Here is a 26068-nt window from a genome sequence, read left to right as displayed (position 1 = left end):
TCCTAGTTGTTTTTTTTTTTTTTTTTTTTTTTAAATAATCTCTTCAGAAGATGTTTTATAAGTAAACATATTTCTGGGCTATGAGTGAGGAAAAATTCAGGTTATATTTTGGTATTAAATAAAAGTTCAGCAACTATACCTCCCTTAGAAAAAAACTGCTCAGGTATGTTAAAGCATAATTATCACCATTTCAGTTTGGAGAACTGTTCCATGTATAACTTAATTTTGAGCCTGTTTAATTTTAAAGTTTTTAGCTGGTTTAATGATGAGAAGAATACAAAGAGAGACAAAACTTAAAAAGAAATAGCAGCGACATGGATCATGCCACATAAAAAATGTAACAATGAGTGGCATCACATATTCAAATTACTGTGTTCTTTCATAGCATATGTGGCTGAAAAATAATAAATTATGAAAAAAGGAACCAGAAAATAATAGTATCCATATAGAAAATCCTATTCTCTACAAAAGCTCAAAGACATCTCTCTAGTGTCAAAGGCATGTCCTTCAATATTTAACTTTTTCACTCTTTGTTCCCTATCTCAAGTTGAACAATACGTTAATTACCAGATGAAGCGTTATAATTACTCTAACAGCTCCACTCTTACTTATAATTACTGCATCAACACTTTCTTTTTCATATGCTTCAATCTATACCTATTACATTGTCATGATGAAGACACATTAACATTATAATACCGTATAATTAGCTGATGAGCAATTAAATTATTCCACTGCTCTTGTTCCTCTTTGCCAAGAGGTTGCTTCCAAGCTCTATTATCTCCTCTTTCTCTTCAGTTTGCTTTAGTGGTTCTTTTGCTCCCTAAAACAAAGAGCCTCCTAAGCTGTATTCAAAGCATTTTGATTTCAAATTCAGAGTGAATAAGTGCTCAAGTTGGTGACGGCTGAAGAAATAAATTGGCATTTTAGGCAAGTTTAAATTTATTTTCATTTTTGTTCTGATAAGGAAGAATTACACATCTGTTAATGCAATAAGACATAGCAAGATCATTCTCTCTAAATATGGATTCTTATTGTTTTAAAAATTAAAATTTCCCATAATGTCCATTAAAACTCTTTGGACTAAATTAGATACTATCTGAAATATAGCCCTCATGAATTACTTGACACATCCTTGAAATTAAGCTTTTACAGAAGCTTTGAAGCCTTAGAGACTGGAAATATAAAACAGGATCACAAATGCTTTTATAGCCAACTATGACATTATATTGCCCAATGAAAGCAATCAGGCGCTTCACTTTATTATTTTCCCTTTGTTTTTCTTTAGGATACATATGGCTATCTGACTTCTCCAGCTGGAAAGTAATCTGAATAAACTTTCCTTTAAATGCCCATGACCTGTCATTTTAGCCTGGGCTTTTGAGGTTATAAGAACTGGATCTCTCACCTTGTTGAAAGACTTACTTTAGTTCACATAAACTTGTGGAACTAATTAACTAACAATTTTAATGAGCCCCAAAACTTGGTGTCCAACTGGTTTACAAATGTGATCATGTGCTGCCATCTATATTGCAAATCAGTTCAGTTGCTGTTTAGTACATATTTTTATGAAAAATAAAACTTTCTTCAACAATTACTTTGAAGAAACACTATGAGCTATGAAAGAAAGGTAGAATTCATTTCATAAGCAAGGCCACAGTCAGTAAAATGACTTCATTGTTTTACCTCATTTTCCGTAGCTATGTAGCAAAGGAAAGTCCAGGGAACACAAGGATCTCATATGCAGAACATTGCCTCATCACTGAGAAGAGTCAGATGAGCTCAGCCAATGTCAGAGAGGCATTCAGAACTGTTACTACCAATACATTAGAAAGTAATGATAAACAGGTTGCCTCTGACTTGATATAGGAAAGGAAGTGCTTAAGAGACAATTACTTAAGCATTCATCCTTTGCTATTCAAAAATCCTTAAACATACACGATATCTGCAAACTAACAAAGATTCAAATCTCAAGCTTTCACATAGGTATGTTGTTTCTTTTGCTTTAGGTGAAAAAAATCTCGAAACTTCAGATAAACTGTATTAGCATTGCCATTTATTTTTTAATTATGCTAGAAAAATGAAGTATATTTAATCACTAATGAATGAGAACCTCTATGTAGAACAAAGAGGTAGGCTATACATAACATCAGATGTAACTTGGTCTACTAAGTTCAAAATATCAAAATGCAATATAGAGATAGGGAGTTGGAATAATGGTGAAGACACTGCTTGAGACACCTACACCTGCGTTCCATTTCTAGCTCCTAACCCAATTACAGCTTTATGCGAATACACACCATGGCAGGCAGCAGGTACTTGAGTTCCTGCCACTCATGTAGGAGACCAGAGTTGAGTTCCTGATTCCCAGTTTAGGCCTCGCCCAAACCCTGGCCATTGCAGAATTTGGGGAGTGAATGAGCAGATGGGATATGTCTTTCTCTTGCTGCCTCTCAAATAATCACTTTATAAAAAATGTAATAAAGATTAACATGCCAGGATTTTAGATGAAATCTGGCTGGAATCATTTGAGACTCCTACTTGAAATTCAAATTATTAATCCATTGTAGATAAGAATCTTAGGGGCTAATGCTATGGTGCAGTAGGTTAAGCCACTGTCTGCAACCCCAGCATCCTATATGGGCATAGGTCCAAGTCCAAGTTACTCTACTTCCAATTCCTCTCTCTCTCTGTCTCTCTTTCTTTCTCTCTCTCTTCCTCTCTCTCTTTGTAAAACTGCCTTTCAAATAACTAACAAATTAAGTGTTGGAAAAAGAATAGGGGCCAATTTTGTGGTATTGTAAAACATCTGACACTGGCACAGTGGCAGTTCATATGAGCATGAAGTCCTGGCTGCTCCTCTTTAGATTCAGTTCCTTACCAATGTGCCTAGGAAAGCAGAATATGCTGGCCCCAGTGCTTGGGCCCATGCACCAAGGCTCCCGGATTGGGAGTGGGTCAGCTCTAGTCATTGTGCCCTTTTCAGGTAGTGAACCCGGAGATGGAAAAGTTCTCTTTCTAGCTCTTATTTTCTCTCTGTAACTGTCTTTCAAATAAATAAATAAATAAATAAATCTTTAAATCAAATAATCATACAGTACTTTCCATTATTTGTATATGGTTAAGATACCTCTTATTTTTGCCTCCAATACAGGGCTCGTAGCATACATTTTAAAAGCAGAGAACAAGCAAATGAGATTCTGGAGGGAAAGCTTGGCCCTTACTACCTGTGTGACCTTGAATAAGTTATTTAATCTTCTTATGCCTATTAGAGGCCATAAAATGATAGAAGTGCCTATCATGTAAGGTTAACAGAAGGAGAAAATTTAATGTAAAGCACTTAACACAGTGGCTTGTATAATGTGATCACCCAATAAATATTAAATATTATCATTGTTCACTATTATTAGCTTAAAGGTTATTTTTCTTTCTGTCTTTGGAAAACATGTCGTACAAAGTTCAAAATCACCAAGTGCCAGAAGTTTTCAAAAAATACCTAGAAAAGATCTTAATTCTTGTAACCAAAGTGCCTTAAGTATACTTTTTTTTTTTTTTTTTTTTTTTTTTGACAGGCAGAGTGGACAGTGAGAGAGAGAGAGACAGAGAGAAAGGTCTTCCTTTGCCGTTGGTTCACCCTCCAATGGCCGCCGCGGCCGGTGTACTGCGCTGATCCGAAGCCAGGAGCCAGGTGCTTCCTCCTGGTCTCCCATGGGGTGCAGGGCCCAAGCACTTGGGCCATCCTCCACTGCACTCCCTGGCCACAGCAGAGAGCTGGCCTGGAAGAGGGGCAACCGGGACAGAATCCGGCGCCCCGACTGGGACTAGAACCCGGTGTGCTGGTGCTGCAAGGCGGAGGATTAGCCAATGAGCCGCGGAGCCCTTAAGTATACTTTTAAATGTACTATACAGTTGTGCCCAACTCCCAGTAGCATGTTTTTCATGATACTATTTTATATAATAGATCCACGATTTGGATTACAGTCTTTTTTACAATACAGAATTTTAATCACGTAAATTATAGCATGAAAACTACTTTTAAGTGTATAATCTCTTGCAGACCATTTGTACTCTTGCCATTATTGAGGATATAACCACAAGTTTTTTATTCTATATGAAGAAACCAAGATCATATTTCAGTGTTAATATTTCTGCACCATTCAATTAAATTACTGTTCTTTTGCTAATCCACATAATCCTCTCCTCTTCTTTTAAACAGCACCAGAACTAATGCATTTCTTTCACAGTTTTTTTTAGTTTGTTTATGTATTTATTTCCATCTACTTGAAAGACAAAGAGAGAAGGGCGAGGCAGGGAATCCTCTGTCCTGTCATTCATGCCCAAAGTACTAACAAGAGCCAAGGCTGGGCCAAGTTAAGCTAGTTTCCTTCTGGGTCTCCATTCTGGGTGTCAAGGACCAAAGCAACTGATCCATCATCTCCTGCCTCCCAGGATGCTTTAGCACGAAGCTGGATCAGAAACACAGTGGCTGGAAGTCAAATCAACAATCTCATATAGAATGTGGGCATCCCCGCTCCACCACAATGCTTGCCTCTACAATGAGTTATTATATCCAATGATTTCTGAGATATTTCTCCCCTATCCAGGACTGCTGTTCTTCTATCTCAATGAATTTTAACATCTGCTGGATTATCAAACACTCTTCACCATTCTTTTGAAGACTGTATAAATTCTCAAGCCCCAGTAATAAAACTTTGGATGAAAGTATTCAGTACCTCAAAGGAATATGATAATTATGACTTGCTAAAGCTGTCTGGGGGATCATTCCCCTACATCACATAAAATGGATACCCTCATGATTGACAGACTCCTATCTCTAAACACTAACAGTTACAGGAAGAGGAACCAGAGGACACAGTAACTGAAGCTGGGAAAATTTTTCTTTCTAATTTTTTTTTAATTCTTTTTTTTTCTCAGTTCCAACTGTTACATGTTGTTTTAGGGTAAAACATCAAACACTAACATGACTTTGCAAAATAGTTAGGAATTTAGCATCATCAGTGCCTAACAGTAATGGAGTCAAAGATCTACAGAGCTTTTGACACTTTATTTCCAGTCATGTAATATTAGATACCATGATAGCCATCATAAGTTTACAATGCTTTATTCTCACTACTACTTTTATTTTTTGTGTTTTTTTTTAATATGCCATGTGACTCTCATAGCAAAATATTAGTTATCAGAGCCAGCATTGTGGCACAGCAGGTTAAGTTGCCACCTACAATGTTAGCATTCTATATCATTGCTGTACTTCCAATCCAGTTCCTTGCTAAAGCACCTGGGAAAACAGCAGAAAATGGTTCCACAGGGCAAATCCAGATGGAGTTCTTGGCTACTAGCTTTGACCTAGCTGACACCTGGCTGTTTTGGCTATTGGGGGAGTGAACCAGTATATGGAAATCGCTTTCTCTCTCTCTATTACCCCCTCTCTCTCACTCTGCCTTTCAAATAGATAAACTATTTTTAATGCATCAGTAATTTTGCCTTCTCAACTTGGCCTCTGGGACTTGGGTTCCCACTCGACCATTAAAAAAATTCATAAAAATGAAACTAATATTTCATTTTGGAACTATATAGTAGGAAGACTCTCAGTGAGTTTCCAAATACCATTCCCCCAAAAAGTGAACTTTCAGACAATCCAAACTATCACTGAAATTTTGGATGCAGGCAGAGTTATGTAAAAGTGGGTAATATATGGAAATGATACTTACCAGTACCAATATAAAATGGCAGTAAGACCCAAGGCTTACAGATGAACATTAAAAGGCTTCCTTTCCCCTATTTTTTACACCTGAATTTCTTCTGCATCTAAGAATAGCTATTACAATCAGTCTACTGAAATAACCAAGAGTGACAATCAGCTGGTAACTTCAAAAGAGAATTCCACATTCCCTGATGCTTCATTTTCAAATGACTAGCAATGTATCTCTGGTTGAGATTAACCTTTGTAGCGACATTACTAACCATGAGAACAAAGACATTGAACTCTTCTACACTCTATCACCAGTATAGCTGCAGAATAAATAATTTTAGGCTTGGTGGTACTGAGTGAATCTCTGATTCCAGCTATCACAACTTTTGGGTACAGTTTGTGCTGAAAACAAGAATGTGGATAAGTGAATATAGATGGAAAATCTAATTAATAGTATTATTTTCTATATATGTGAATGGAGGAAACAACTCCAAGAGGGTGGTTTTGAATTAGAATTATGGAAAATCTAAACATGGACAGAACTACTTTTTTATGAAACATGAAGAAAAAGCAAAAGGAAATAGAGTACCAGCACTCTGGTGCTGCAAGAAACCTGAAAGAACAGAGTAACCTCATAGGTTTACAGATGAGGAACTGAATCCCAGAGAGATGAAGGTCATGAACCACGTTTGTACATAGTAAATAGTAGCACAGCTGGGGTTTAGTCTTCTGACCCTAAATCCTCTGCAACAACGAAACTGTGAGGGAGTATTTTGCTGCTAGTAATTTCAATGTGCACAGAAGAGATTAAAAGTGTAGGATGAACTAGAAATGACACTACTCCTACATAAATTCATATTTATGCATTTACTATTAACTGGCAAGATGGCTGATTTAGTCATCAATTATTTACCTTCATATTCACAATTAATACTGAGCACAAACATACAGAATAATCTTGTATTATAGGCCACTTATTATTACATTTTTCTACTAAACTAATTATTTGCCATTGGAAACGAAAGCAGAATCTTAAATCCACGGGACTGGGGAGCCATGGCAACAATCCATTGGGTCTATGGAGAAATTTCTCCAAAGTAGTATTTTACTGAGTCATGTAGCATTCTCTACTGCTTGTTCTCATGGGAAATACATTTTCCCCTAGAAGCTTCAGGTAAGTGAATGTTATACAGAGACTGCAAAGTTATATAACATTGAATATCTGCATATTCTAAAGAGTTCATATGTATATAATTTGGATATATATACCAACTATATACTATTTCTCTTTATCAATTTGGAAGCTCATGCCACCCATATGGGATATTTGGATTGTGTGCCCAGCTCCCAGTTTGGCCTGGCCTAGTCCCTGAGGCTGTTGCAAGCAAGTGGACAGTTAATCAGTGTCTGTCTCTCTCTCCACAGCTGTCTGTCTCTCACTCTGCTTTTCATATAATAATTCAAACAAAAATATATTTTGTTCTATGTTCTAAATAAAAGCATTTTTCCATGATTTTAAGCAAAGAAAAGTGTTACACTAAACCTAAATGCATATTTTATATTGTTGTCCTAAAAGATGAGCACAAATATCTTTTTAATGACTTACATCCTACATCCTTAACACTAAACAAAATCTACACACTTTCCAAATTACCCAGCAATTTTTACTGCAAATATTTATCTATTTTAAATAATATATGAACACTAGTTGATTAATCAAGATAAAAAATTTTCAAATTATTCTTTTTGTTCTTAATGGCTTATCTACTTGAACAGGAAGAAGTACAAAACTCTCTCACAAAAATCACAGAGCTTTTCAAAAATTGAAGAATCTTAACCTTCTTCTCATGTTCTCATTTGCCTTTGCTTAGAAATTCTCTTTAATATAAATTTTTAAAATAAACACACACAGGATGCTTGATGTACGGCAACTCTAACAGACACTACCTATGTTTTCACATAGTATATAGTAGTCAAAAAAATAAGCAAACAAAAATAGATGAAAGCAAATAGTTCAGAAAATTAAAGAGATATGATGAGATCAATGTGCATGGACAGGGTTACGTTTGATTGGCTCCTTACAAAAGGGCTCTCTGAGAGATGATATTTAAGGTAAGTACAAAACTGACAGGAAAAACAATGCATGTGAGATCAGAAAAGAACATTTCCAGGAAGATAAAAGAGCTATTACAAAGGTCTTTGAGTGGGAGCAGAAAGACTGCCCAATAGCTGGAACAGTGTGGCCAAAGAAGGCAAGATGCTCTCAGAAAGATGGGCCAAATCAAATCCGACAGGATTTTGCTATTTTACAAACAGGTATACATTTTGACTTTCACTCTAAATGCACTGATTTAAGCACTGCAGGTTAGGACACTATGTAATTTGTTGTAAAATTTCAATCCTCGTGGCAGTTTTATAAAGGTTACAGGGAGTATGGATGGGAAAAGCAAAGAAGCAAAGGCTTGGAGCACAGGGCTAGAAGTAAAGATGGAGACAAGCACAGACATTTCATGAATGCTTTTGGAGAAAAACGATGAATGCAAATAATAGCTTGTGCAGTAGTAGGTGAGGGAAACAGAAAGCAAAGGTAAGCCCTTGACATTTGGTTTAAGAAACTTTCTGAATGGACAGCAGTGTCATATTTGGCAGTGGAAGAGTCTGGGAAATAATGCATTGGTACAAGGGAGAAGGGAGTTAATAATTCCATTTTGATAATGTATATTTTGAGATCCACATTTCCTATCAAAGTGAAAGTGTCACATAGGCACTTGCATATTTAAATCTGGAGCGGCAGGGCAGAGACAGGGTTCAAAAAATATATTTGGAAGTCATAGGCACATACAGAGCCTTTAAAACCATGGGACTGGTAAGATCATCTAAGTTATGTATGTTGGTAGAAAAAGTACATATTAAACATTTCAATATATAAAATAAAAAAGCAAAATAAAAAGGATCCATAAAGGAAGAGAGATTGTCTATTTAGTATTTTACTTAGAAAATTTTTAATGATACAATTAAAAATAAAGAAAATAATGTACATCTATTCCATATACATTTACATATGTCACATAGTCAAAAGGATATGCATAAATATATATTTCATAAGTATTAATATACAAGGTAAAGCAATTCTTTGGACAGAATAAATGAACACATACAAGGGTAACTCAAAACTTCATGGGAAATGGATTTAAATAATTTAATTTTTGTGCAAAAACTTTTTGGGGTCCACACATAGTTTTTCATGACAGACAAATTCCATGAACTTGTGAGGGCTCTTCCTAGATGTAAACACTCATAAGCAAAGGCTAAAACATTTTATAAGTACCGGATACTCATGTTTTGGAGGCTGTCTGCATCACCTTGACCAGACTTTCTCTCTGGCAGCCTCACGCCTGGTACCTCTGTGGTTGCCCGCTGTCTCATTGCTTCCTGCCGCTGCAATTCCATTCCAACACCTCTTCCTGATGCATGCTCTCTACCAAACAATTTTTTATTAACCTCTTGGAAATTACACCCCTCTCTTTCAGCTCTCTCTAAATGTGGTACTCAAAATCACCTCCGTGCCCACTTCTGTGTGATCAAATCCATCAGCAGTTTTCACAGGATGGAGGCCCCTTCTTTTATCACAGCACTAGTTAGGTTGAAAAGGACCAAAGTAGGCCGAGGCATTGTAGGCTTATGGGGCACACTCTGTGGTCCACAGAGACTCTTACTATGTATCGAGGGAGTCCAAAGTAAGAGGAATTAACTGAGGAGGCATGTATTTTCCACCCACAAGAATTTTTGCTGATCTATTAAAAACTACACCATATTCCAATTATTTAAATCTGAACATTGAACATTGTTAGCAACAATATTCGAGCTTGCAGTTTCAATTTTGTAGTGGGTGAAACTAACAACCACAGATCAGGGAGATGGTGGGATGAGAGAAGGACTGAGGTAACAGCAAGGAGTACCCTGAAGAGGAGGAAACCTACCCTTCCCTCACAACCACGCTTGGGCTCTACTATCTGGTCATAGCAACCGATAGAGTTGGATGTATCATAAGGCTGCATGAAGAACACACTTCACATCCCCTCACCTTCCTAGTTTCTTTGCAAGGCCCTGAAGTTATTTTTACATTATAATTTTATGCTTATATTGATAAAGTAGCCTTCCCTCAAGCTCAGGTTGAACAGGCCTCAAGCTCTTAAAAGGTGATTATCTCTCCAGAACCAAGATAAAGAGCTTCTGTATCTGAATGCTTTAGCTTAGTTGCCATGAGGTTTAAGTGGACTATAGATATGTGATGGCTTTCACCTTTTCAGAATATTATTATGCATTTCTTAAAGAAATAACATAGCAGTTATTTTCCTTACACCAAAAGAGGAGCAAAAAAACATAATCAGACTGTAAGTTTTAAATCAGCAGAAATTTGTAAGTCAGGCAGTAAAAAAGCACCAGGATGGGACTTAGAATGCAAAATTTTGGGACCCTAGTTTATAGAAGAAGGTCCGGGGACAAACATTGTAATGTAGTAGATAAAACTGCCATTTATGATGCCCGCATCCCATTTGGGCACCGGTTAGATCCAGGTTGCTCCACTTCCAATCCAGCTTCCAGCTAATGGCCTGAGAAAAGCAGTGAAGATTTCTGAAGTGCTTGGGCCACTGTACCCACATGGGAGATCAGGAAAAAAGTTCCAGGTTCCTGGAAAGAAGTTGTTTTTATAAGCCTAGGAAAATTTTCTGTCGCTCCCCCTCTTCGTGGAGGAACGACACAGGACCCTGCGCTGTTCTTTCGTCTGCTCGGCCCTCCCCGGGTTTGCTGCTGGTTCTTCCCGGGTTGGCTACTATCCCTTCCACCTCCATGGAAGGGCAGTTCCCCCTGGCCACATTCCCCACTTCCGCGGGGGAGCGGCACACCGCCGGCCAGCTCTCTCGGGGGCTGCACAGGTGTTCCTTCAGATAGATGTTCCCCTTAGATGTTCCTGGTGCATGCCGTCTCTCTCCTCCTTTATAGTCCTCCTCCGCCAATCCTAACTCGGCTGCCCACACGCCGAGTACGCTGCTCTCCTCCAATCAGTAGCAAGTCCTACAGTTTATTGGCTGAACTGGAGGCACCTGTGTAGAAGCTGTTTTCTTCTCTCCCAGCGCCATATTGTGGGAGAGCAGATGCATAGAATAAGTCTTAATTCCAGTAACTCAGTCTAGTCCGGTTTGCTCCCCACAGATCCCCCTTTCTTTTTATTTTTGGCGTTGATACGCGCCTGTCTTCGGTGTCCCGCGGCACACACTCTGCTCTACTTGCTAGAGTTGCCACAGGTTCTTACAAGTCCTATCAATCAGGCAAACCGAATCCGGGTCCTCTCTTCGCCATGTTGTGAGGAGGTTTTTAGGCGCTGATGCGTGCCTGTGTTCGGTGACCTGCAGCTCATACTTTGGTCGAGCCGCCTGCTGGCGCTTACCGCCTTAATCAGGCAGACCGAATCCAAGCCTCCTAATTGTTGTATTGTGGGGAGGCCTTACTGATGTTAATTCGTGCCTGTCTTCAGTGACCTGCGGCGCATAAGCTGCTAGCCGCCGCAGGTGCTCATCGCCTCACTCAATCAGGCAGACCGAATCCAAGCTCTCACATTGCTGTGTTGAGGGGAGGCCTTTCTATTTCTCTATTTCTCTATCTCCGGGCATTCCTATTTCTCCCATTTTACTTCTATCTTCCAACATTCTTATTTCTCTCATCTTACTTCTAAACTTCTGTTTCTCTTATCCCTGCGGCTTCCCGGCGCCTCGCCCTGCTAGCAGCTTCATGCCTCTGCGCAGCTTCCCGGCGCCCCGCCCCGCCAGCGGGCTCTGCCCCGAGGCTGCTTCTCTGCGCCTCGCCGGCTCTGAGCCGCTTCAGCCCGCGCCTCTCTCATCTGCGCGGCTCGGCTTTGCGCGCACACTCCGCGGTCTCGCACTTAACCCTTTCGCGTCTGAACCACGGCCTCGCGCCAGCCCCGCGTTCCCTATCTACTTGAGCCCCGCACGCTCTGTCTGCGCGCGGCAGCCTCCGCGAGTCACACAGCATAGCTTACGTGTCCGCCACTAGCATTCAATCTAAGTTCCCCGGGCTAGCCTGGCGAATTCAACCCAGCATACGTCTCCGCCCCACGGTTTGGCTTCCCGTCCTTTGCTCCCCGGGCTAATCAGACGGATCCCAACCAGGCTTACGTTTCAGCTTCTGGTTTCAACTTTTCGCCCCCTATTCCCGGGCTAACTTGAGAATCCCAAAGTGGCTTTCGTTTCAGCCTCGGTCTGCCCCCCGCGGCTTCAATTACCCTAACATTTTTCTCTACCCGGTATGTTTCCCCAAGCTTTCCTCCAACAATACTCCTCCCTCATTTCTCCTGGCCTCTGCCCACAGTCCGCGTCCAAGTCTGTTTGTTCTAGCTTTCACTTTCGCTTTCGACCTTAGAGATTTCTCCCAGCTTCCCCCCGTAGTCCGTATCTGAGTCTATGCCTAGGCTTTCAACAGCTCCTTCCGGCACCTTTTTCGTCCGGCTTTTCCCTAGGCTGTCTGCTAGTCTCTCTCTCCGATATTTTCTCTAGGCTGTTTGCTAGTCTCTCTCTCCGATATTTTCCCAGTTCTTCCCGTTTCTTCCCTCCTAAGTTTCCTATCCGTCCTAGGTTTCCTATCCGAGTCACGGCACCATTATGTCGCTCCCCCTCTTCGTGGAGGAATGACACAGGACCCTGCGCTGTTCTTTCGTCTGCTCGGCCCTCCCCGGGTTTGCTGCTGGTTCTTCCCGGGTTGGCTACTATCCCTTCCACCTCCATGGAAGGGCAGTTCCCCCTGGCCACATTCCCCACTTCCGCGGGGGAGCGGCACACCGCCGGCCAGCTCTCTCGGGGGCTGCACAGGTGTTCCTTCAGATAGATGTTCCCCTTAGATGTTCCTGGTGCATGCCGTCTCTCTCCTCCTTTATAGTCCTCCTCCGCCAATCCTAACTCGGCTGCCCACACGCCGAGTACGCTGCTCTCCTCCAATCAGTAGCAAGTCCTACAGTTTATTGGCTGAACTGGAGGCACCTGTGTAGAAGCTGTTTTCTTCTCTCCCAGCGCCATATTGTGGGAGAGCAGATGCATAGAATAAGTCTTAATTCCAGTAACTCAGTCTAGTCCGGTTTGCTCCCCACATTTTCCATAACATTTTGGAGGTTTTAAGTTTTTTTTTCCCACAAAACTAACATGTACAGTACTAATAAATAAAGTCTTCATTCTTGAAGAGTTCATTTCATGAAAGTAATTTCATATTGCATAATTCTCAGAAGGAAATGCTTAAAAAGAGTTGTAAGAGGTGACACTACCTAGGAAAAAATTAGGAACATCTTTTCCTGTCTACCTTGACTAAAGATGTGCAATTCTAGGCAATTTTGGGGGGCGCATATTTACATTTAGCATCATAATACTTTTGTTGAGGAAACACTATGTGCCAGATAAGAAGAAAGGTGCAGAATGAAACATATTTCTCAGGGCAGTTGTTTGGATTCACAGTAAGTCACAGGTCGGGATTCCTGCACTGTACATAAAAGGGCCTGGGTCTGAGTTCTGGCTCCAGTCCTGATTCCAGCTTCTTTCAAATGCACATCCTGGAAGGTACCAGCGATGGCTCAAGTTCCTACAACTCAAGTGAGAGGCAAAGACTGAGTTCTCAGTTCCTGCCTTTAGCCTATCCCAGCCCTAACCAGTTGTGGGCGTTTGGGGAGTGAATCAGCAGATGAGTGATCTCTGCCTACCTGCCTATCTCTCTCTGTCTCTCAATCTGACATTCAAAGAAATAAAAAAAAAAAAAACACATATTTTAAAAATAAAAACATTCTCCTTATCTTAGTTTCAGTGACACAGATGATGGAATATCAAGAATTGATTTTCTAGTACAGCAGCTTCTTTGAATCACTATTTTGCATGCTGTGATAGAAAAATAAATGATAATTAGGAACCTATTAGCTACATATGCTGCAGTTACATTCAATTTCCTCCTGGAATGTGTAACCTCAGGCAACTAGCAATGACTCCTAGACAAGTGTATCATAAGATACATTGTTATTTTTAATATTTCCTCACAAAATTTGGACTAAAATATATTTACTTATCATTTAAAAACCTTTTACATATTCAACTTTCTTTGAAAGCATCCACTTTCTGTTTATATAACATGCTAGCCAGCAACTTTCACATTTCCATTTTTTAGCAAGTTCTTCTAAAGATTTATTTATTTATTCATTCATGCCAGGAATCCCCATGGATACTCAAGTCCCTTTTAAATATCATGACATAATATTTGCATATAGTCTGTGTATTTTAAATCACTATTGGATTACTTATAATACCTAATATAATATAAATGCTGTGTACATCACTTCTATGTAGTGTATAACATATTCCTGTATATCTGTCAGTAGCCATGAAGGAAAAAGCTGAGCATGTCTTAGAATAACAAGAACTGGAACAAAATTGACTTGAGGGGCTGCAGGGGCTTGCAGAGAACTGAGCTGGAGACATCACGTGTGTGCCCAGCTGACTACAACTTTCTGGGGAAAACAGCCCCCTCCGGGGAGGTCTGCGTCTAAACAAAGTCTTTTTCTCATGAGCAGATAAAACAGATCATAGCCATCTGTACTTGCCCCCAGGATGAAACCGTACACAGGTGACTATGACCTGCCAGTGCCCTTGGGAGTTGGGCAAGGAGATGGTGAAGTATTCAGTCTGGCAGCTGCATGCTGACACTGTGTGGAGAAGCTACTGGAAGTGGACAAGGAATTGGGCTTGGGGCTGGGTTGAACTGTCATTTCTCTTCTGAAAAACAAAAACGCTATGGAAAATCTAGAGTACATCAAAACATTCATGGAAAAGTGGAATTAAAATTTATTTCAGTGCAAAATTTTTAAATGCAGGCAACAGTTTTTTCATAATATGCATAATGTGCATTTCCTCAAACTTTTTGTTATAATGTATTGTTTAGGAAACGATGACAAAAAATAAAGCCTGTACATGTTAATACAGGCAGGGCTTTCTTTCTTTTTTTTTCTTTCAAATGTTTTTGGTCCATGGAAGCAGAACCACAGTTAAGCGGAGACAATTGTATTCAATTGTATGTGTATACTATCATTTATTTATCCATTCGTCTATCAATAGATATGTAGACTGCTGTCAGCTTTTGCTATTGTGACTAATGCTGCTATGTAAAGATTATTTTTTAAGATCTAAAACCTAGTAGAGCAGGCAAAATTCTAAAATGAGCACGAGACTCCTATGCCCTTTGTACATGTCCCACACAATCCCCTCTCTCTGAGTAAAAGTAGAACTTGAATATGATGAACTTTAATTCCATGATTGTATTACTTTACGTGGTAGGGGAATTTTGCAGATATAATTAAAATATTTATCAGTTAGTTTTGAGTCAATAAAAATGGAGATTGCACAGAATGGACCCCACCAAATCAGGTGAGTCCCTGTAAAAGGACAGAGAAATTTAAAAACACATGCAGAAAGAGAGAGGAGAGAGAGAGAGAGATCTATCCTGATTTCTGTGAAGAAACAAAGCACCATGTTTTCAATTGCTTATGGAAGGGATTATGAGACAAGGATCTTTGGGTGGCCTCTAATTCCTGGGAGCCATCCCTAGAAAACAGCATGCAAGAAAATAAGGACTTCAATTCTGCACCCTCAAAGAGTGAAATTCTACAGATAACCAATGAGTTGAAGAAAACTGAAAGCTTCATACCTAATAAGAGAGAGAACAATTTGTGCAGACACCTAGACTTAGCCTAGTGAAGGTCTGAGCAGAGAAATCAGCTAATCTGTACCCAGACTTCTGTGCAAATAGAAGTCTTGTAGTTTAAATAAGAAATCTGTGCTTTCAGCTGCTAAGTGTATGGTAATTTGTTAGACAGCACTTGCAAATTACTACATCTAGTTTTAAATTTTGTGTAGAAATACTTCTTGATTTTCCTTCTTTTTCTTTAAATGGCAGCTACACTTTAATGCTATGGCACAGGACAGCAGAACCCTCATCCCAGTGCCACAAGGCCTGATAACCAGCATGACATCACAAGTTTCTGCATTAACAACAGATCAGGGAGATGAACACAGGTGAAAAAAGTCTGGGTGCCCAGCAACTCGTGCCCAGTGATCTCTGTGTTATCTGCCTGTCAGCATCCAGTACAAGTTGAGTTGGGAGTAGAAAGGGAGCCAGACTCAAGGCAGGAGCCCAGGATAGGGTATGGAAGATGACTCAGGTGAGGCTGTCAGGGAGGGAAACCCACAAGCTGATGGCAAGGGTGCTGGGTTTGGCTTCACTCAGCTAGAAGACACTCTTCACCACAGAAAGCTCTGGACTCCAGGCCACAGAAAGTGAATGAGTTATTCACCACTATCCCAGTGGCAATGATCTCACTGCCTCAGGTCACTGTGTTTACTGTAAGGAGACAGGACAATTCTTTGATTTTTAAGTTAAGTATTGGGAGGTAAGCCTTCCCTAATTGTTGAAGACGTAGTAGCTTTCTATTGGCATCTGGTCAGCCACTGTCTATCTGAAGAATTCCACCCTGAACATACCAGCCAGGATTTCTTCTGTCTCCCTGTCCAGATATGGGTAGACCAAGGCCATGTAGTCATTTCAGGCAGTAACACTACCCAGAGCTAAGTTACCCCTCCACCATGCTGGATCTGAACTCTTTTTGGGAGGGAGCTGGAAACATGTTACAGCTCCTGGTGTTGTTGGGCACCAGAGATCATGCCTGTTCACACACATGCACCCTGAGATGCAATAACCTGCGATAGAAACTCGCACCACAGGGATAGTATCAGCAACTCACCCTTGAACACACTGTAGTTCTCAGACCCTTGGGCTCTCAGGCAGTATGTGTTGGTGAGTTTGGCCAAGCAGCTAGCTTCACTTTTGTTCTTGAATGACATCTTGGACTGCCACAAGGCCAAGTAATTACACCTCCACATGCGGCACCAGTCTCTTCTCTATTCTCTCTAAGATTTATTTATTTTCTTGAGAGGCAGAGTGTGTGTGTGTGTGTGTGTGTGTGTGTGTGAGAGAGAGAGAGAGAGAGAGAAAGAGAGACATCTTCCATCTACTGATTCACTCTGCAAAGGACCACAGCTGGGCCAGGAACCAGGAACTTCATCTAGGTCTCCTGTGTGAATATCAGGGTCCCAAGTACTTGGGCCGTTATCTGTTGCCTTCCCAGGATGCATTAGCAGGGTGCTGTATCAAAAGTAGAGCAACTGTGACAAACTGACACTCAGATATGGAATGCCAGTATCACAAGCAGTGGCTTACCCTGCTGTGCCACAACACCACGCCTTCCATACTTTCTTAAACACAGGCTACCAACCATAAATACAACATCTCTATTAACCAAAAATCCCCTCGGGGAACATCAAACATGAAATATGTAATATGCTTAAGAGCTAATGATATTTCTTCAACTTCTTACTTGTTACAAAAATAACTGGGCCTATATACAGGCAGTTCTGATGTTTGTTCAAATCAATCTTCCCTACTCTTTGCTGTTATTGTTGCTATTTGTATGTGTGCCTGATTCTGGTAGCAGGTTGCATATCTGTATGTTCTTACTGGTTATGAGTTTGGAACAGAGTCATGATTGTTTCTACTAGACCTACAGTGAGAATAACTCAGCTATAAGTTATGCTGTGACAGTTTCTGAACTTAAAAAAAAATCCTTTTATTTTTTCATACTATTTCTCAGTATCTGATGTTATCAGTAATAGAATCATGTGTGTTTAAGTGAGATAATTTTATAAGAATACAACTTAATTGCTGTTATTACTGCTTATTTCTTTAAAAATTATCATTGACTATTCTCTGCCTTGAAAGCAGTTTGCTATGCAAAATAGCTGGATACAAGGTAAAGTCTTTGTGTCCTCAAGTGATTCTGGTAAATCAGATAAACCTACAGATAAATTCCACTTCAGTTGAAAATCAGAAGAATGGAGATAACTTATGAACTACCTTCCAAGTCTACACTTCATATAACATTTTACTAACTCATTGAGACAGAAAATGTACTATGATTAGAAATTTGGGGAGCAGGTGCACAGTGACTCCTATTGTTGATTTAACAATTGACACTCTTATTTCTGACGTCAGTAATCACCTGAGGCCCTTCATGAGCTGCCAAGGCTATGGAAGCCTCTTGAGTCCACAAACTCTGTCAGTATTTAGACAAGGCCATAGTCAAAGTGGAAGTTCTCTCCTCCCTTCAGAGAAAGGTATCTCCTTCTGTGATGGCCCCTTCTTTCTGCTGGGATCTCACTCAAAGAGATCTTTCATTTAGGTCATTTTTTTTGCCATAGTGTCTTGGCTTTCCATGTAGGACCTCTGTCCTTAATGTGCTGTACTTTGCAAATTAACAGTAAAACTACTACCAAAAGAGTACTCTATACTTTGTGTGTCTTTGTGGGTGCAGTCTTTTGAAATCTTTACTTATTATATACTAAGTTGATCTTCTGTATATAAAGATAATTGAAAATGAATCATGATGAAGAATGGGATGGGAGAGGGAGTGGGAGATGGATGGTTGCGGGTGGGAGGGAGGTTATCAGGGGGAAGCTGCTATAATTCAAAAGTTGTACTTTCAAAATTTATATTTATTAAATAAAAGTTAAAAAAATAAAATAGAAAACAAAAATTTGTACTCAAAATTTTTTTTAAAAAAAGTGAAAAAGAAAAATAAATAGAAAATCTTGAAAATAAGTTGGACACAATGACAAATTAATTATGACAAAATGATAATTCTAATAGTCATAAGAAAACAGTGAAATAAGATTCATTATGAGCTGAAAGAATAAAACCTAAACCAATATGGTTGTAAATCTAAAATAAAGGCAATATAAAGTAATCTTTAGGTAAAATAAAACTAATTCATTAGAATCCTATACTCAAACAAGTGTGTGAAATTATGTAAGCGGAGAGGCAGATACCACAGAGTAATGTGGACATTTAAGAACTGGTGATTAGTGCTTAAAATGCTAAGCTATTGAGTAAATGTTAAAGTCTTTACTTTGCCATATTTCAAATATGTACATCTCTTTAAAGATTTGTAAAATTGTCTTGTATAATAAAACTATGTCGTAGAAGACAATAGAAAAAAAGAAATTTGGTAAAATGTTGGGGAACTTTTTTGCAGATAATGTAATACTAAGAAGGGATAGGATTCAAAGATAAAGTAGAGATACCTTTTGACAAAAAGACATAAGGATTGGCAAAGGATCACCGCAAATATGAGTTTTTGGTAAATTTTTTCCTTGTGTTTTTAAACTATCACTTGCTCCATATTTGTGGTATACACTCCTTGTACTTTCTATACTGAAGAACGAATGGATCCATGACTAACTCAAGTTCTCACATCTGAAAACATCCTAGCATGGAGTTTAGATGGAGGGCATCTCAGGAGACTGCAGCACCACAAGCACTCTCTGCAATGCACATATTGAAATGCACATAACTAATGTGCTCACTTTATTATTTCAGTTCTCTTTGTGAATGAGAAAATTTTCATTTCCCCTGATGTCTGCAGTCACACACAGTGATAAAAGTGCTTTGTTAACACCCTGCCCACATAAAACAATCCTCCTGAACTGACTTAATCCCTTTACCCTTCCCCCTCATTCCTTGAAATGATCCTCTCGTTAGAGTGTTGGGCAGAATATCATTAAAAACACAAAATAAAGGCATAATATTTTAAGTGGTAGTGACACTTCCCTGTTGCTAATACTTCTGGAATAAACAAATGTGTGGTAACCAATCCCATAAACTTTCACTGTAAAATTAAGTATTAGTGTCTTAAGTATCTGGACTACTATGGAAAAGACATGAATTGCATTGATGATCATAGTGATTAGGAATAATGTGTCTTTCTCATTCAATGTTAGTTTTTTTTTCTTTTACTTGTTGATAACTAGGAAGTTTGTATTTGTTTTTTGTTGCCTTAATCATGATATCCTGAAATAATGTAGAGACAAATAATCATTCTTACAACTACCAACCCACTTCCAGATAATGAGTATTTCTGCTTTACAGCAAGAGAAGGTACATGTGCATGCTTCCTTATTAGACAATCAGGAAACATAAAAGAGCAACATTTCTGTAGCAAAGAAATACTGTAACTGGAATAGCAATCTGTCTCCCAGAGAACAAAGGCACTGCCATAAGGAGTCCAAGGGCTTGCTCTTTGCCAACGTTCCCCCAAGTCTACAGACATGTTTAGAAAGAATGCCTACACCTCCTATTCAGAATTAACGGGAGCTCTTCCAGGCTTTGAAAGGTAATATTGGGGTTATGTTAGAGCCAAGTATTTTATTTCTTTGTTCTGCATTTGATTTCCTATTGTCATACAAATCGTTTAATTTCTTTAAGCATTTTAAAGTAATTTCTTTAAATCGATCTTTAAGTAATTTAAGTGCTTTAAGCTGTAATGTATAAAATAGCTTTAGATGTAAGGAATAGACGTGAGGTGTGAGGGTAAATTGTTATCAACTGCTAGCTATTTAAAACATTTACCGTGAAGTCATTGAATATTCACTATAAGCTATTTTAAGGCTCCCAAATATGCATTTAAGAATGATTTTCAGCAATTTTCATAATATACCAAAAACTGATGTTTCTTTTGCCTTATACACAAGATCCTTGCTCACAGTAGCTGAAATGTGAAAGTCGCTGAATTCCTCTATTTGTAACAAAAATACTTTCCTTCAGTAATCATGAAAGCACTGAGATTTAGTAAAATGCCCATCCCACTTAAGAAAATATAATCACAGAACAACATAATCTTAAATTGATATGTTTTCTTCCTTCCCTTACTTTTCCCCAATCCGTTCCCCCAAGGACTTTCATTTTATTTTGTTCATCAGTTCCTCTTTATTTTCATGGTTAACTTTTACAACAGCTGGAATTCCGTTAGCATTTAAACTACTATTACCTATTACAATTGTTATAATGTTATTCTTATATTACATGCTTATCAACTACATAAATGCTATGATGTCGAAATATTACAAAACTACCCAGATTTAAAAAATCTGATTTGGGACAGAGAATCAGACAGTTTCAGATTTTACCCTTAACACTTAGAAAACCTGTGTTCTCAGTTTCCTTATATGTAAAATAGGAATAAAACCCAACAGGATTATGGTTAATGTTTAAAAGTTACTTCAAATGTAGCTTTTCTAAAAAAAGTATATACCATTCCCTTCTCCAAATCCGTTACTTATCCAAAAATCCAATTTCAGTAAGGGGCAAAATCATCTAGGTTTCCAAATTAGAATCCAAAAACGATTAATTTCTCCCATTGGCCCAATTTAAATATACAGTACCCCAGATCTGGTAATATCCTCCTGGTAACATCTTAAAAGTTCCATTACTTCCCACTTCTACTGCCAACTCCTGAGTCCAGGCTACAGCTCTATTTCACACAAACTTCCCTCTACACTCTTAATTGGTCTCCCTGCCTCACTAGTCTTGCTCTTTTCACATTCATTCCCCTTTATGAAGCCATCGTTTCAAAAAATTCCTATATGATTGTATCACTTCCCATTTAAAACTTTTGAAAGATTTCCCTTTGCTCTCAGAATAGAAACAAAATCCCTAAAGTGCCTCACAGAGCACCCTTTGATCTGATGCTCCATTTCTCTTCAGCTTACCTCTTGCATTCTCTGTTTCACAGTAAGTTCCCCAGACGCCACAAGCTATCCCACAGGTGTGATCCTTCGCCTGGAAGGCTCTTGCCTCTGCTTTGTATGACCAAATCTTACAATCAGGTTTCAAGTACATCTTCTTCAAAAAGCTTTTTGTAATGCCAAATTTGGCCAAAATCATTTTCCATTCTCAACAAATAATATTTAAATCACATAATAACAGTTGTTCTTCTGTAATAGAGTACAAGAATGGATGGGAGAGAAGCTGATAAAGAACAAGAGAGAAAAGGGGAAATCAATACTTTTGAGACTGTGATGTTTATAAAGAAAGATGGACAGTTACCTTTTTTCATTCATTCTTTCACCTCAAGAAGCAAATGTCCCAAAAAGACAAATGTTTGCCCTGATTTGTGGTAACTAACATAAACAGCACAAAAAGTGTAATGCGTATGAAGTAATTGACATTTTGAAATTTGATTATTGTTTACAGGTCTTGTCTGTACTCTTGAGGTACAGTGGTTTTTCCACTTACTACTTGCTTAATTCTTTACTTGGTGGAGGGTTAAGCTTGTGATTATAAAATAAACTGAAAGCATGTCACTGCAAAAATTAAAAGAAAAAATAAGAAAGGAAGGAGGATGGAGGGTGGGAGCAAGGGCTGGAGGGAGGATAGAATGGGAAGTTTCACTATGCTCTTAAATAGGTATATATGACATAAATGAAATTTGTTCACCTTATATAATTTTTTTTCAAAAGGGAGATGAATGTAACCTTGTCCTCATCTCAGAATCAGTGAGTTTCCCACAGTATTAAGAACACAGTCCATTATGTAACCCACATAATTTGAGGGAGAAGGAAAATACAGTATAGTGCCCAAGAAATTTGGAAAGTGAGAATAAGAAAATTGCATTTTTTTTGACAGACAGAGTTAGACAGTGAGATAGAGACAGAGAAAGGTCTTCCTTCCGTTGGTTCACCCCCAAAATGGCTGCTACGGCCGGCGCTGTGCCAATCCAAAGCCAGGAGCCAGGTGCTTTTTCCTGGTCTCCCATGTGGGTGCAGGGGCCCAAGCACTTGGGCCATCCTCTACTGCCTTCTCGGGCCACAGCAGAGAGCTGGACTGGAAGAGGAGCAACCGGGACAGAATCCGGCGCCCCAACCAGTACTAGAACCTGGGCTGCCGGTGCCGCAGGCAAATTGCATTTATAACAGCCTGTCCCCTCTCTGTATCAGAAAACGATACCTACCATGCTTATCCTGGACCAGATGTGGACCACGAAGGTTAGGAAGAAGAGATCTAGGGCCATTTTAAGTCTTCTTTCAGAAGACAACTTGGGATGGAGAAGGACTTTCATTGGGATGACTCCGGGGGCACTGCATCACCAGCAAAACAGTGCATAGAAGGACTGGACAACCCAGAGAGAAGTATGCATACTGAGGCTCTTCTTCTGGAGGCGAACCTAGTGACAGGAATGTCTGAAGAACTCATAATAAAACACTGGCTTCTTGCATCAGGTGTCAGGCCATCTGCAAGGAAGAATTTCTCTTGCTTTCCATTTCCCTACCTCTCAAATGCAAGTGTTACAAGTTGTAAGCAAGCTCTGGAGGCAAAACAAGGAAGAAACACAAGCCAACATAATCCCTTTTTGGAAGACAGTGACTGCCAAACAGTGGCCTTAACTGGCAAGAGAGCAAGATGCTCTACCTTTGAATGTAGAGGAAAGCATTGGTTAGAATCTTGGAATAGACATTCTTACGTAAAATGACTGTAAAATTGCCTATTTTCTTAAATTGGAAGAAAACTCAAGCTTTGTGTCCAAGTTCCTATCCATGGCCTAGAGCCAAGTATTCCCACCAAATAAATAATAAGGAGGCAATGAGAGGAAACAATTGTATTTCATTAGGCAATACTTCATGCTTTACATCATTCATCAGACTTCAACACCCATTTCAATATTCATCACTACAGTGAGTCACTGTGTTAGCAGTATTAGAAGTAGGGGTTTGGTATGGGCAGAAACTATAAAATGGACTTGCAAAAAGGGTCTTGAACACCACATTGGATTAAGTTCTCTACATACTGTCAAGAAGAATCTTACCTGTACAACTTGTGAACTTTTTTTTTGTCTCAGATATACCTATTATAAGTAGCACTTAGAATCTACCTTAGTGTTTTAACACAGTTTGATTTTTCTCTTCTATGAAAAAGGCATATTATTCATATTAAGAGGATGTATTTATGATTGCTTCTCTATAGATTTATATTTACATGACAATAAATTTGAAATGAGATTAAATACCCATATTTACTAACTATATTTACTAACTATAATATTTACTAACTATAGTCTCATTCTAGCTTTCCTCTTTTTCCTACAGGTCTTCTCAAGTCTTTGAAAAAGGAAATTCAGCATCTCAGATGGAATCAACTGAGTAGTTTAACTGTAAAAATTCCAGGTCAGAATGTATAAAGAACATAATTAAAATATTTTAAGGGGACACTGGTTTGGGAATCAAATTGTGTATGATATGATTTCAGTTATTCACAGTACTCATAGGCAAGTTAGTTAACTACTCCAAAAGTTGGTGGTGTAATATTAAAAAAAAAAGCAACAAAAAGAGGATTGCTGTACTACCTCATGGACTTATTGTGAAGAATAAATGAGATAAATTACATAATTGTTGAGCAGTTTCAGTAACACAGCTGATGTAAATGCTCACATGTATACACTGAAGACTAATTTAATAGTAGAACTAACTGAATAATATGCCTGTTTCATCCTCCATTTTGGGGAAAAATGGAATTTTGTGTATTTTTTGCATCCAAACCAGGAAGCTAGTTATTAAACATAATAGTACTACCCATTTAACTTGCAAAATAGTAAAATAAAAAGTCTAATAATATTGTACTCCTTCAGCAACAAAACAGTTGGCTTAGAACAAGAAAAAAAAATCTTAAGGAATTTCTGTTACCACAGGAATAAATAAGTCCATGACTTCATGACTTTTTTAAAGGTGTGTGTGCATGTATACTCAAATCGATGATATTTAGCATATTGTAAATGTTATCTGAAATTTTTGAAGCATAAAAATGACCTATAAAATACTTTGGGTCTATCTGACTCGTCATTTGGAGAAAAGTCATGATTGTCATTTTAGTAGCTAAAAACAGATCGGTGTCTGTTGTTAAAATGTAGTATAATAAAAGAGAAAAAATGAAAATAGTAGGAAAATATAAATTCATATTTTACAGTCCTGAGATTTTATGGCCACAGTAACACATGATATTAAGTTCAACAACTGTGGGAGAAAATAAAGAATTGATAACATAATAGTAATTCATATATGGCAAAAAAAAAAAACTTAGAGGAAACCAAGTAAATTCAACCAAATAAGCAACCAAATGCCATAAGTAGGCTAAAGCAGGAATCCAAGTAGAAAAATGATATAAAAATCAATCTTGTACAATCACAGGGGCTAAAGGTTTAATTTAAAAGGAAATAGTGTCCACTGTGGTCTGATTACCATGTGTCAGCAGACCCCACCTGGTGGGTACCCTCTCTTTAACATTGTCCTTCAGCAGTTGTAGCCAGTAATGAGCATTCAGCTGGAGGTGACTTCAGATATCTCGCTGACCCCTCTATGCCTTTCCCAGACATGATAACTAAGACTTGGTGAAGTTATAATCACTACCTATATTACCAATAGGCACCAGATGCAATAAGAAGAGAAAAAACATTTCCCTGCAGGAGAAAACAGGGTCAAAGAAGTCTTTACTAAGGAGGGGGTATCCCAGATGGATTTAGAAGAATAAATCATTTCTCAGAATGAAAGGGGATTTCAGGTCAAAAGGAAAACAACAACAAAATAGAAAACCATTATATATAAAGGCCTGGTACACAACAGAGAAAAGTGTATCTACCACATTGCTAATGGTCAGGTATAAATGAAGTATATGGGCATTAACAGTGTAAGTGGTGTTTAAAATATGAATGTACTAGGTATGTGCATGCCATGCTAAATAATGTTTACTCTGTCCTGAAGTTGATGAGGAATCCAGAAACTTTTCACAAAAGGAAACTAACAATAACAGGCTTGTGGATTAGAAAGGAACCATAAGGGCTGTTTGAAGGATGGACAAAAGGGAAGAATGTGAATATTTTAGAAGGCAGGTTCCTCCTTTCAGGGTCCTGCTGAAACAATCCTCTAGGCCTCCTGACCTGGACCATAGCCTTCATTCCCTTTTTTCTTCTTTATACTTAAGATTCCATTTTGTATGCATTTGTTATACTTACCTATATATTTCTAGTTCCATGATGAAAATGAGATTCATCAGAAGAAAGATTGAGTTTCATAATAACCCTCCACACCGAGAGAGAGAGAGAGAGAGAAAACTCATACAATCATCACTGAAACATTCATTCAAATAGTACATAAGGCTACGTTTTCTGTGTGATTCCTAAGGGAATAATGCTATGCTGTATCCTATGACAGTGAGACCAATGTTTAAAACATATATTGTATAGACAACTGACTTTAGTCAAAACCTATATATGAATGCATGTTACATATTTGTCTGCATATATCTATGTCTGAATACGTATTTCTACCTTTGTATGCAAATCTATAGAAGACAAGGTAAAGAGCAGATAGATATGTTGGAATG

The 26068-nt window shown here is 38.6% G+C and overlaps 1 protein-coding gene and 1 pseudogene across 4 annotated transcripts in view; both read right to left on the bottom strand.

The window, feature by feature from the left end:
• ERBB4 (erb-b2 receptor tyrosine kinase 4) overlaps nt 1-26068 on the bottom strand; it is a 1252881-nt gene that overhangs the window by 711351 nt on the left and 515462 nt on the right. The gene's annotated exons all lie outside the window — the stretch shown is intronic.
• On the bottom strand, nt 15852-16650 carry LOC149127292 (eukaryotic translation initiation factor 6 pseudogene; annotated as a pseudogene).

Source organism: Oryctolagus cuniculus, chromosome 3, assembly GCF_051225735.1.
Source record: "Oryctolagus cuniculus isolate XC-2025 breed Fujian yellow rabbit chromosome 3, ASM5122573v1, whole genome shotgun sequence".
In the NCBI taxonomy this organism is placed as follows: Eukaryota; Metazoa; Chordata; class Mammalia; order Lagomorpha; family Leporidae; genus Oryctolagus; species Oryctolagus cuniculus.
Note: the sequence above shows the minus strand (reverse complement) of the source record. Positions and strands in the feature narration are given on the sequence as shown.